This window comes from Sphaerodactylus townsendi, linkage group LG10 (genome assembly GCF_021028975.2).
Source record: "Sphaerodactylus townsendi isolate TG3544 linkage group LG10, MPM_Stown_v2.3, whole genome shotgun sequence".
Taxonomy (NCBI): domain Eukaryota; kingdom Metazoa; phylum Chordata; class Lepidosauria; order Squamata; family Sphaerodactylidae; genus Sphaerodactylus; species Sphaerodactylus townsendi.
Genome location: NC_059434.1, coordinates 14620616 through 14634367, shown reverse-complemented (window position 1 = coordinate 14634367; position 13752 = coordinate 14620616). Strand labels below are relative to the sequence as shown.

General features: G+C 46.6%; 1 long non-coding RNA gene across 1 annotated transcript; it reads left to right on the top strand.

Moving 5' to 3' along the window:
- Positions 1-2745: 2745 nt before the first annotated feature.
- LOC125439965 lies at positions 2746-6197 on the top strand. The gene is made up of 3 exons (XR_007245611.1): positions 2746-2783; positions 2906-2949; positions 6120-6197. It is a non-coding gene; the product is annotated as an uncharacterized LOC125439965 (long non-coding RNA).
- The last annotated feature ends 7555 nt before the right edge of the window (positions 6198-13752 follow it).

The window sequence follows — 13752 nt, the reverse complement described above, 5'->3', positions numbered from 1 at the left end:
CCCCCTCAGACGTCTCCTCTCCAAACTAAAGAGTCCCAAACGCTGCAGCCTCTCCTCATAAGGAAGGTGCTCCAGCTGAGTGATTTTCAAAAGAGAGAAAGGCAAATGTATAACAGGTTGCAGTTGGGACAAAGGAATCTGATATCCTGTTTTCACATTCACATGCAGGCAGTGATTGGAGCCCACGGAAAAAATCCGGGTTGCTGTCACACCTTTCCATGGAGACACGTCTGTTTTTTAAATTACTTTCCACCCATTCGTAGATATGCAGCAGGCATGCACAAATGACTCCCAACAGCCATGCCAACGCCCCATGATACAGCCACCTGAACCTGCATAGCTATGCAAATGCAAGCCACAATTGTGGGTTTTTTTAAAAAGGAAAAGGGAGGCAGATAAAGCGCCTCCTGCCTGGTTGTTCCCTTGCGAGCGGCCGCAACCTGGGATTTTTAAAAAGGATCGCTAGTTTAGCGATTTTTTAAAAACCTGGATTGGGGGAAATAACACGGAGCAGACTCGTTTTGGGGGTGGGATCTGTGAGAATCCCCCCAAAACAGGTAATTTAGTGCCCTACACCCATTTTTATTGGGGCCAGAGAGGGAAGAGTTGAATTGAAAACACAATTTTGGACTGTTCGTGAGAAGTTCCACAGATTGTGTTGAACCCAGTAAGTAATCCAAGAGGGAGGGAGAAGAACAATAGTTTGATTAGAAATATGACATCTGCAGGGCATATAAGTGGGAGAAAAAGAAAGATGTTTCTGGTTTTTCGTGGAGTTTGGAAAGAACCTGCCAACAGCTACATCAACACCCCGAACCAAGTGATTACTCAACTCTTTCAGTGATATATTGCCTTTAACAGATGGACACCCTGACAAAAAACATTTTGGATTGAGGCAGGAGTGATCTTGTATAGGCCTGTTGAGACAACCATCAAGGGAAAATACAGATGGCCGGCAGACTACCACAAACACTCAATAAGTGACTCATTGGGACCTTAATTGCTTTGAAGAAGCTCTTCTGTTAATTACATAGCTTATACCCTTGATTTATATTGGAGAATTTTTTAACATGTTATGAAACCATACCACAGGCCCTAATAAGTAAGCCTACTAGCTGAGAGAGGAAGGAAAATTGTTGCTTTCTTACTACCCATAAGCTTGCGACGCTTTTCTTTTTAAAGGTCAGTCAATATGACAGCATGAACTTTTTTCATTCCTGTTACCAAAAAGTAGCAATAAATGGGTTTCACCATACTTTTTTTTGGAAACAGGTACATGTTGGATAAGTTTTAATTCCAAAAATCCCTGTAAGTGACCTTCTTTATAATATCATGGTTGTTTGTCTAGACTCCAAGATAGCCCGTGTGACTGTTTTCTTAAAAAATTTCCACTATACCAATATTTCTTGTCAAGATGTCCATCAAGAGGTTAGCTGATATTAAAATGGTATATTCTTCAAAAGATATTTGATGTCAAGTTCAAATACTGTCAGCAGTGACAGAAAGATCCATAACATCTGAGCCAAGCCAGATAGCAGAGGATCAATTTTTAATCAAGATAGGTAAACACTGGAGAAGGGGAAAAAAAGGTCCCTTAATTTGTTTGCATGTTTGACCAAATCCTAGACTCCTTATTCATTTCATCCAGGTTGACATGAAACCTGGGTACTTTGGTTATAGCCCTAAATAAAACCTGCATATTGCGATGAAATAAGTAATATGCAGTTTCCAGAGTTTGGAAATGAAGGTCCAGGGCATTTTTCTTAAGAACATAAGAACAAGCCAGCTGGATCAGACCAGAGTCCATCTAGTCCAGCTCTCTGCTACTCGCAGTGGCCCACCAGGTGCCTTTGGGAGCTCACATGCAGGAGGTGAAAGCAATGGCCTTAAGAACATAAGAAAGAGCCTGCTGGATCAGACCAGAGTCCATCTAGTCCAGCACTCTGCTACTCGCAGTGGCCCACCAGGTGCCTTTGGGAGCTCACCTGCAGGAGGTGAAAGCAATGGCCTTAAGAGCCTAAGAAAGAGCCTGCTGGATCAGACCAGAGTCCATCTAGTCCAGCACTCTGCTACTCGCAGTGGCCCACCAGGTGCCTTTGGGAGCTCACGTGCAGGAGGTGAAAGCAATGGCCTTAAGAACATAAGAACAAGCCAGCTGGATCAGACCAGAGTCCATCTAGTCCAGCACTCTGCTACTGCAGTGGCCCACCAGGTGCCTTTGGGAGCTCACGGCAGGAGGCAGAAAGCAATGGCCTTAAGAACATAAGAACAAGCCAGCTGGATCAGACCAGAGTCCATCTAGTCCAGCACTCTGCTACTCGCAGTGGCCCACCAGGTGCCTTTGGGAGCTCACATGTGGGAGGTGAAAGCAATGGCCTTAAGAACATAGAAAGAGCCTGCTGGATCAGACCAGAGTCCATCTCAGCACTCTGCTACTCGCAGTGTGGCCCACCAGGTGCCTTTGGGAGCTCACCTGCAGGAGGTGAAAGCAAGGGCCTTGGGAGGTATAAGAAAGAGCCTGCTGGGATCGGGCCAAGAGTCCGCCCTGGTCAGCACTCTGCTACTGCAGTGGCCCACCAGGTGCCTGAGGAGCTCCCGTGCAGGAGGTGAAAGCAAGGGCCTTAAGAACATAAGAACAAGCCAGCTGGGATCAGACCAGAGTCCATCTAGTCCAGCACTCTGCTACTCGCAGTGGCCACCAAGGTGCCTTTGGAGACTCCGCGTGCAGGAGGTGAAAGCAATGGCCTTAAGAACATAAGAACAAGCCAGCTGGATCAGACCAAGTCCATCTAGTCCAGCACTCTGCTACTGCAGTGGCCCACCAGGTGCCATTGGAGCTCACCTGCAGGAGGAGGTGAAAACAAGGGCCTTAAGGGCATAAGAAGAGCCTGCTGGATCAGACCAGAGTCCATCTAGTCCAGCTCTCTGCTACTCGCAGTGGCCCACCAGGTGCCATTGGGAGCTCACCTGCAGGAGGTGAAAGCAAAGGGGCCTTAAGAACATAAAGAAAGAGCCTGCTGGGATCAGACCAGAGTCCATCTAGTCCAGCTCTCTGCTACTGCAGTGGCCCACCCAGGTGCCTTTGGGAGCTCACAGGCAGGAGGTGAAAGCAAGGGCCTTAAGAACATAAGAAAGGGCCTGCTGGATCAGACCAGGTCCATCTAGTCCAGCTCTCTGCTACTCGCAGTGGCCCACCAAGGTGCCTTTGGGGAGCTCACCTGCAGGAGGGGTGAAAGCAAGGGCCTTAAGAACATAAGAAAGAGCCTACTGGATCAGACCAGGAGTCCATCTAGTCCCAGCTCTCTGCTACTGCAGTAGCCCACAGAGTGCCTTTGGGAGCTCACACGTGCAGGAGGTGAAAGCAGGGCCTTAAGAACATAGAAAGAGCCTGCTGGATCAGACCAGAGTCCATCTAGTCCCAGCACTCTGCTACTTTCGCCAGTGGCCCACCAGGTGCCTTTGGGAGCTCAGGTGCAGGAGGTGAAAGCAAAGGGCCTTAAGAACATAGAACAAGCCAGCTGGATCAGACCAGGAGTCCATCTGGTCAGCTCTCTGCTACTGCAGTAGCCCCACCAGGTGCCTTTGGGAGCTCCGTGCAGGAGGTGAAAGCAATGGCCTTGGAGACATAAGAACAAGCCAGCTGGATCAGACCAGAGTCCATCTAGTCCAGCTCTCTGCTACTCGCAGTGGCCCACCAGGTGCCATTGGGAGCTCACCTGCAGAGGAGGTGAAAAGCAAGGGGCCTTAAGAACATAGAAAGAGCCTGCTGGATCAGACCAGAGTCCATCTAGTCCAGCTCTCTGCTACTCGCAGTGGCCACCAGGTGCCTTTGGGAGCTCACAGGCAGGAGGTGAAAGCAAGGGCCTTAAGAACATAAGAACAAGCCAGCTGGATCAGACCAGAAGTCCATCTAGTCCAGCTCTCTGCTACTCAAGCAGTGGCCCACCAGGTGCCTTTGGGAGCTCACACTTTTGGGAGGTGAAAGCAATGGCCTTAAGAACATAGAGAAGAGCCTGCTGGATCAGACCAAGAGTCCATCTCAGCACTCTGCTACCTACGCAGTGTGGCCCACCAGGTGCCTTTGGGAGCTCACCTGCAGGAGGTGAAAGCAAGGGCCTTGGGAGGTATAAGAAAGAGCCTGCTGGGATCGGGCCAAGAGTCCGCCCTGGTCCCAGCACTCTGCTACTCGCAGTGGCCCACCAGGTTGCCTGAGGAGCTCCCGTGCAGGAGGTGAGAAAGCAAGGGCCTTAAGAACATAAAGAACAAGCCAGCTGGGATCAGACCAGAGTCCATCTAGTCCAGCACTCTGCTACTTCGCAGTGGCCCACCAAGGTGCCTTTGGGAGACTCCGCGTGCAAGGAGGTCAAAGCAATGGCCTTAAGAACATAAGAACGAGCCAGCTGGATCAGACCAGAGTCCATCTAGTCCAGCTCTCTGCTACTCGCAGTGGCCCACCAGGTGCCATTGGAGCTCACCTGCAGGAGGAGGTGAAAGCAAGGGCCTTAAGAACATAAGAAGAGAGCCTGCTGGATCAGACCAGAGTCCATCTAGTCCAGCACTCTGCTACTAGCAGTGGCCCACCAGGTGCCTTTGGGAGCTCACCTGCAGGAGGTGAAAGCAAAGGGGCCTTAAGAACATAAAGAAAGAGCCTGCTGGGATCAGACCAGAGTCCATCTAGTCCAGCTCTCTGCTACTCGCAGTGGCCCACCCAGGTGCCTTTTGGGAGCTCAACTGGAGGAGGTGAAAGCAAGGGCCTTAAGAACATAAGAAAGAGCCAGCTGGATCAGACCAGAGTCCATCTAGTCCAGCTCTCTGCTTACTCAAGCAGTGGCCCACCAAGGTGCTCTTTTGGGAGCTCACCTGCAGGAGGGGTGAAAGCAAGGGCCTTAAGAACATAAGAAAGAGCCTGCTGGATCAGACCAGGAGTCCATCTAGTCCCATTTCTCTGTTACTGCAGTGGCCCACCAGAGTTCTCTTTGGGAGCTCACACGTGCAGGAGGTGAAAGCAAGGGCCTTAAGAACATAAGAAAGAGCCTGCTGGATCAGACCAGAGTCCATCTATTCCCAGCACTCTGCTACTTTCGCCAGTGGCCCACCAGGTGCCTTTGGGAGCTCACAGGCAGGAGGTGAAAGCAAAGGGCCTTAAGAACATAAGAACAAGCCAGCTGGATCAGACCAGGAGTCCATCTGGTCAGCTCTCTGCTACCGTGCAGTGGCCCCACCAGGTGCCTTTGGGAGCTCACGCGGCAGGAGGTGAAAGCAATGGCCTTAAGAGACATAAGAAAGAGCCTGCTGGATCAGACCAGGAGTCCCATCTAGTCCAGCTCTCTGCTACTCTCGCGAGAGTGGCCCACCAGGTGCCATTGGGAGCTCACCTGCAGGAGGCAGGTGAAAAAAAGCAAGGGGCCTTAAGAACATAAGAAAGAGCCTTGCTGGATCAGACCAGAGTCCATCGAACCCAGCTCTCTGCTACTGCAGAAAGTGGCTCCACCAGGTGCCTCGGGAGCTCACCTGCAGGAGAGTGAAAGCAATGGCCTTAAGAACATAAGAAAGAGCCTGCTGACTGTGACCAGAGTCCATCTAGTCCAGCTCTCACACTGCACAAGCGGTGGCCCACCAGGTGCTCTTTGGGAGCTCACCTGCAGGAGGTGAAAGCAAGGGCATTAAGAACATAAGACAGGGCCTGCTGGATCAGACCAAGAGTCCATCTTAGTCCAAAGCACTCTGCTACTCGCAGTGGCCCACCAGGTGCCTTTGGGAGCTCACCTGCAGGAGGTGAAAGCAATGGCCTTAAGAACATAAGAACAAGCCAGCTGGATCAGACCAGAGTCCATCTAGTCCAGCTCTCTGCTACTCGCAGTGGCCCACCAGGTGCCTTGGGAGCTCACCTGCAGGAGGTGAAAGCAATGGCCTTAAGAACATAAAGAACAAGCCAGTTGGGATCAGACCAGAGAGGCCATCTAGTCCAGCACTCTGCTACTCGCAGTGGCCCACCAGGTGCCTTTGGGGAGCTCACCTGCAGGAGGTGAAAGCAATGGCCCAAGAACATAAGAACAAGCCAGCTGGATCAGACCAGAGTCCATCTAGTCCAGCTCTCTGCTACTCGCAGTGGCCTCCAGGTGCCTTTGGGAGCTCACCTGCAGGAGGTGAAAGCAATGGCCTTCTGCGGCTGCTGCTCCCTTAGAGGCACCTGGTCTTGAGCAGCAATCAATATTTGTGGAAAATTAGCCCCAAAATTCCCAGTATCTTTTTGAACTGTGAAGATATTTTTTTAGGGAAAATACTATTCAGCATTATAACTAGGGCTGGTAGGGCCTTTCCAAAGTATGAGGCAACTCTGTTGCTTCATTTTATGGTGCTATAAATAGACAGCAAAGTACATTGTTTAGTTTATGATTATATTTTACTACCATGAATGGTTATGATTTTGTACTAAAGTCCTGGCCATCTCTTACAGCAGACCTTCATCAAATTTCTTCTTGAAAACTTGGCTAACCAAAGGAATGATTGTGTGCAGGCTAAAGCTAAGTGACTGCTTGGTCAGTGGTATATATATATTTTTTAATCTCACTGGGAACATCTCCTGAAAATGGTTGGCAGTGGGCCTTTCCCCACTTACATTAAGCCCCACGCTACTTGAGGAGAGTAGCGAAGGGTCCCCCGGCACTCCCCACGAGAGGGGCGGTGACAGCGCAGCCTCCCCAACGCTGCCGCTGTCGCGCCCCCTCAGCGCACGGCATCCCTGGCGCTCTTGCAAAGGGCGCCTTTTGATGACCCCACGCAGAGCACGAAGTCATGGGGATACCCGGGCGTGCGCCAGGGATGCTGTACGCTGGAAGCAGCACGCAGCAAAGGGCCCACAAAGGTAAGTGGGGAAAGGGCCAGTGACATAAAAGAAACATACGATGTAGCTAAGAGTTTGAACTGGGGTGACTTGATCAGCATTCCCCAATGAAAATACTAGATATCCCTAGGAAATTCACTATTTTTTCAACTTCTTCTTTCCCTAACTGCATGGTGAAAATAAATGCACATTTATGTGCATTTATTATGGAGAACCAGGTGGCCCATGTTACCTGGCTTGCTTTTTTCCACCTTCATCAGGCCTGGCGGTTGGCTCCCTACCTCTCCCAGGCTGACTTGGCCATGGTGATCCATGCAACAGTCACCTCCAGATTAGACTATTGTAATTTCCTCTATGCGGGCCTTCCCTTGTGGCTGACCCGGAAACTGAAGCTGGTCCAGCACGTAGCGGCTCATCTTCTTATGGGTGGCTCTATTAGAGACCACATCTCCCCCATACTGCGTCACCTGCACTGGCTCCCGGTGGAATTCCAGATCATCTTCAAGGTGTTGGTGTTGACCCTTAAGGCCCTTCACGTCCTGGGGCCCTCATAACTTTGGGACCATCTGACCCCATATGTCCCAAATAGGCCTCTGCATTCTGCAGAGGTGAATTTACTGGTAGTCCCTCACCCCTCAATGATGCAGCTAGCCTCTACCCGGGCCAGGGCTTTTACGGCCCTGGCCCCTGCCTGGTGGAACACTCTTCAACTGTTAGGGCCTTGTGGGACCTTGAGGAGTTCCGCAGGGCCTATAAAACTGAGTTGTTCCACTGGGCCTTTGGGGAGGCTGGCCATGGATCTGTTGCCATCCCCTCTGATGCCCCCTCTGATTTAATCTGTACAGTTCTCAGCCTTCTGCCAAGTCCCCTCCCGAGCGTGGAATCGGACGCTGCCAACAATTTCTGTATGTTGCTGCTACTGTGTTTAAAAATAAATAAACAAATGTTTTTTTTAATTTTATCATTGTATATTGTGTGTTGCATTTTTGGCCTTATTGTTCACCGCTCTGAACTTTTCGGGGGTTTCGTGGTATAGGAAAATTAATAAATAATAATAATTTAACTTACAGGGCTTGTTGTAAAGTGATATATAAATGTGTTTTTTTTGTAAAGTGCTACATATTATTGGTGTTAATAGTGCATTTCTGGAACACCGAGAAGAGAGCTTAATTTTTCAGACGTTTGAAAACCCAAACTTTAGTATTCTTATGAAACCGAAAGAAACACTGGGACAAACACAATCGACCCAACGGTTCGGCCGATGCGTTCTTCAGCATAATTGTTCTGCCAGTTACAATTACTGGAATTAATATGGCAGTTAAAGGTTACACATTTTTCATGGCTAGTGCTCTCAACCTGGCACAATGGCAACCAGGAAATTACCCTGTCAATTTCAATTAAGGGTGTTAATAGGATGCTTTAAGGTCACACCAGCGCTTGAGCTGAATGGACTGAGCGCTGGAAGCGGGCAGGTTAGAATGTTAAGCAACTTTAAGTAGCGTCTAGCTAAACCTTGTTTTAACTAGACTGCCTACTTAATTAGTTTGATTACCGTGCCTTTTGCAAAAGAAGCTTCAATAGCAGTATGCAGAGGGACTTGAAGTTGGATAGATCTCTAGGTCAGTTAGCAAAATGTCTGATCATTTCAGAATTAAAAATTTAGGCACAGCTGAAACGTACAGACAAGGGGCTGAACTAAATGTGTTTTCCTCCCTGCTTATTTAAACTGATTTTTTTTTCTTTTGCAAAAGCGGCTTTTAGGATTTTGTCGAAGGCTTTCATGGCTGGAATCACTGGGGGGCTGTGCGGTTTCCGGGCTGTGTGGCTGTGTTCTAGCAGCATTCTCTCCTGACGTTTCAGATCCTCTGAAGATGCCAGCCACAGATGCAGGCGAAATGTCAGGAGAGAATGCTGCTAGAACACGGCCATACAGCCCTGAAACCGCACAGCCCCCCAGTGATTCCAGCCATGAAAGCCTTCGACAAAATCCTAAAAGCCAAATTCCTGGTGCTGGCACGACAGATTCGCCACAGATTTTAGTTTATTTATTTATTTATTGTTTTAACTGCTGGAAATGTCTGAACCTACTTATTTTAACTTGATTCGCCTCAACCTCTCTGTTGTATTTTAAACTCATGCCAATAAAAGGTTGATGATGATGATGATGATGATGATGATGATGATGATGGTGATGAAGTAAAAAGGTGAAGAGTGGGCAGTTGTAAACCTTTGCTCCCCTAGTATTACTTACTAGAAAAAGCTTCTCCCTCCACTCCCAACTGCTTTTACTTCTGCCAGGGAAAGTTAGTGTAACCCCCATGCTCAGAATGGGTTGACCCAGTAAGGGGTGGAGACTCAGAGCAGCACGAGGCAGCAGAGCTCATGTAGTTTGGAGGAGACAAGGCTACCAGACTTGGACCTTGATTTCTATAAGCCCTTAACACCTTGTTAAGGTAAACTGCAATATTGTTGGGAACTACTGGGAAGGTAGTTGTTTATTTTTGCTATGTTGTAAATGTTGGAGTTTATTGTTTCAGGGTTTCTTTTTGTGTTTGTAATGGGTGAGAGTTCTCCTGGAAACCTTCATCATGTTGAAGCCTGTTCATCAAGCCCTTGGAGTCTTCAGGAGCCAACCCACTTGCAAAGAAGAATTGGACTTGGCAGTATCAGTAGACTGTAAATATAAGGACTTGAAAATGCAACCTGAACAGGACCTTGAAATGTGATGTTAAATGTTGATGTTATATGTTATGTGTTAAGAAAGTAAACCATTTTGTTTTTAAAAATTGTTGTTGCAAACTCATTCCAGGTTCTGCCCCACAGAACCCACAAGCTGAGGTTACATTAGTATGTCCCTTATCCCCCTCCGCCCCCCCCCCCAGCAAGGGAAACGGACTGCAGGGATAGCTTTTCCAGCAAGGAAATGACAAGGGAGTCAGGTTAAATGTTACTTTTTTTTGAAAAAAACTCGGCCACCAGCTGATCCCTGCAGGAATAGGGGCATATTTTAACAATATTACAGTACAATGATTGTATAAACAATATATGAACAGATGAATAAAGTAAAATTAAGCTTTCATAATTTCAAGCAGGAAATTTGCAACTGTCTCACAAAATGTCAAATCAGTACTATTCAACAAGTGAGGTATCCTATAATAGTCCAGCCACTGAAAGCAATGTGCCAAAACTGAGGACTGAACTAGCAATATATGAACATGTTCATGTAAGTGCCCCTGAATCTAATTTTAATCTCCGTTGGTATAATTATTATTTTTAAGTAATTGATTTGGCAACACATAAAAATACAATTCCCACCTCCATCAAACTCATGTTTTGACTGTCTGTTTACAGGATTTGTTAGTTTAGCCATGATATATGCTACGGCATATTGCATGCCAGTTTTCATTAACGAAGCATGCTACTGAATTTCACAAACTTGCTACTTCAGTCCAAATATTCTCATTTCTGGTTCGTGAACAGAACAAACAAATCTTCATTTTCATGCCTTTTTCTATTTCCAAGCAGAATTTTTTTAAAAAAAGTCTCATCAATCATATGCATTTTCCAGTATTATTTTTGCATAAAGAATATGTATATAGTAACTGCATAAATGATGTACATTATTCATCTAACTGCCATACAAAGTTATAAATGCATGAAAGGCATTAAAAATGTGCAAAAAGAAAAGGAAGTGTCAACACCAGCAACGTAAAATGAGCATACTCTAGTTGCCAGTGGGGGAAAGTGCTATCAAGTCACAGCTGACTCATAGCAACCCTGTAGAGATTTCAAGACAAGAGGCATTCTGAAGTAGTCTGCCATTGCCTGCCTCTGTGTAGGCTGAGAAAGGTCTGAGAAAACTGTGACTGACCCAAGGTCACCCATCAGGTTTCATGTGGAGGAGGGGAGAATTGAACCTGGTTTTCCAGATCAGAAGAAGAGCTGGGTTTATAACCAGTGGTGGGATCCAAAAATTTTAGTAACAGGTTCCCAGGGTGGTGGGATTCAAACTGTGGCGTAGCGCCAATGGGGCTGGGCGGGGCATGATGGAGGCGTGACTGGGCATTCCGGGGGCGGGGCATTCCTGGGCGGGGCTGTGGCAAGGATGCAGCCGCTGCGCCGGTCCTTGGGCGGGAAACAAATGCTGCATGAGCATGAGCTGCCATGCATGCCAGTGCACCTCCTGCTAGACTGCTTCAAGTTCTGCTCACTACTGCTGAGAGGAGGGGCGTAACTAAGGCAAAAATCACGTGGCAAAATCACCAATTAGTAACCCCCTCTCGGCACACACAAATAATTAGTAACCTACTCTCGGGAACCTGTGAGAACCTGCTGGATCCCACCTCTGTTTATAACCCATCCTTCTCTACCTTTAAGGACTCTCAAAGCAACTTACAATCACCTACCCTTTCCCCCTCCCTACAACAGACACCTAGTGAGGTAGGTGGAACTGAGAGAGCTCGTTTTCACTCCATTCTTCCCCCAAAACATCTCGGAGTCATTAATTCTCCCCTCTTTCACACTATCCTTACACGAGACTGCATGACTCTGTACAGATTTAAACTCAGGTCTGCCAACAGTTTAGTCACGTTGGAGTACTCAGGTTTCCCACTATGTGTAATATAGGATGCCAGGTCTTCAAGGATTCAGTTATGTATTTAATTACATCATTTTTAGTCTGTCTCTATCACTGAGAGCCAAGGAGGATTATGTGGTGTAAGTCAAATACACTCAAGAAGGTGGTGCATTCAATAAGCCCTTCGGGGGAGGACGGTTTATAAGTAAGTAAGTAAGTAAGTAAGTAAGTAAGTAAGTAAGTAAGTAAGTAAGTAAGTAAGTAAGTAAGTAAGTAAGTAAACAAAAACAAACAAACAAACAAACAAACAAATAGTTAGTACAATGGAATTTGTACTATAGGAATCTAGAACCAATGCTAAAAAATCTGAGGCCAGCCAAGCCTAAGAAACATGGACTGTATATATAGTGACACAAGGCAATGAACTAATTGGTATATGCAATTAGTTTGAGTATAAAGTCAATAGATAATTCATACACCGTTCATAAGGATTATTCATAAAGATATATTGTGAATCTAGAACCAACCAGAAACCTGAAACAACCCGGGAATGAAGAATAAGCATGATATATTAAGTGATGCAGTAGGATCCTACTTACAGCAACAGATGGTACAAATTATGCACAATGGTATAGAGACGACAGTCCCTAACCTTTTGCCCAAATATCTTTATGAACCATTCTGTATACTTATAATACAGCCCTATTACCTTTGCAGAAAGTCCTTTCTGAATAGTTTTCAGAAAGCCAGGGGGGCAGGAGGCTTCTTAACCTTGTCAGCCAGACCATCTAGGCGTCTCCTCCACTACCTGCTGACCACTCAAAGGCCAGTGAGAGAAAAAATGATTGGGGGTGCATCAGTGTAGAACTAGACCATGATGTCACTTCCACCCCCAAACAAAAGTGATTTGATCATGTTGACTGTTACACTCTAGGGCCCCTTCCACACATGCAGAATAATGAATTTTCAATCCACTTTCACAATTGTTTGGAAGTGGATTTTCCTATTCCACACAGTTGCAAAGTGCACTGAAAGTGGATTGAAAGTGCATTACTCTGCACATGCGGGAGGGATTTACCCTGAATGCTAGGGCTTAATCCTAGAGCATCTATGGGCCTTTCCCCACTCGCTTCCATCCCCCCCACCCCTAATGCAGCGCTGCTCTCAGTGTCTGCGGACATCCCCGGCACTTGGGGCCAGAGGCATCCCCGACCCAGCTCTGTGAGGAGATCGATCAAAAGGCGGCGTTCAGAAGAGCGTCTGGGATGCCATGCGCTGAGGGGCGCAACAGCAGCAGCTTCGGGGCGGCTGTGCTGTCGCCGCCCCTCTCAGTAGAAGTGCCGATGGGACCCTTACTACTCTCCTCGAGTGGCCTTGCGGCGGGCTTAAAGGAAGATGGGGAAAGAGGCATTATGCCAATCCTAGAGCATCACCCCAACCTGATGTCATTTTTAGTTTTTCATCAAATAAAATGGCTCAACATTGTCCCCTCCCCCCACCCCACATTATCTCGAGGTTGCCAGACGCTGTCCTGGCATCACTAATGTACCATTTTCATTACTTGAAATGATTCATTTGTCTCAGGGAACGGAAAACACACAATACACATCTGACAGGGTGTGTTCCAGAACGTATGAATTAACTTCCTTAATGAAGGGTACATTCATCCATTCTAAGAGATAAGGAAAAAAATGTACCATACATCAGTTGCGAACGTGTGGTAAAAAAATTGTGCGATTAAGTGGTTTCCTGTATCCACCCATTATTTGTAACAGAGATCATGTCATGTATTTTCATGAGTTGCAAAGCTTTGATGTGCTTATAAGTTTAAATAATTTATTGCGGAAAAGAGCCACAAAGTAAATGTACATTTTTGCATTAAAAAAACCCAACACTAATTCTTCTTTTATCGCAAGTCAGAAATAGACTATCAGAGTTTCTCAGACAGCCCCCCTCCCCAAAACACATCCCACACTCTTTGTGTGCTTTTGACTCCTCCGTTGTTTTAAATGTTGTAAGTGCATTGTCCTTGGTTTAAAAAGAAGATAATTGATTTGAAACTATAATATGACATAAAAATGAGATTCTCCTGTATTAGGAAGCGATAATAGCATAATGAAAAACTGGAGAGTGCGTCTGCAAAGCTTGTCGAATTAGAACTAATTGAAGATTTAGGCTTAACAACTATGTAGGACATATTAAAACAATTGATTTAAAATGTTTACATGAGACTAATCCAAAGAAATAAGAATCTGGTTTCCTGACAAGCAGCTTAACCATGCAGAAGGAAAATCAGGTTGCTGACAATTACATGGATTGAAATTTTGCTACT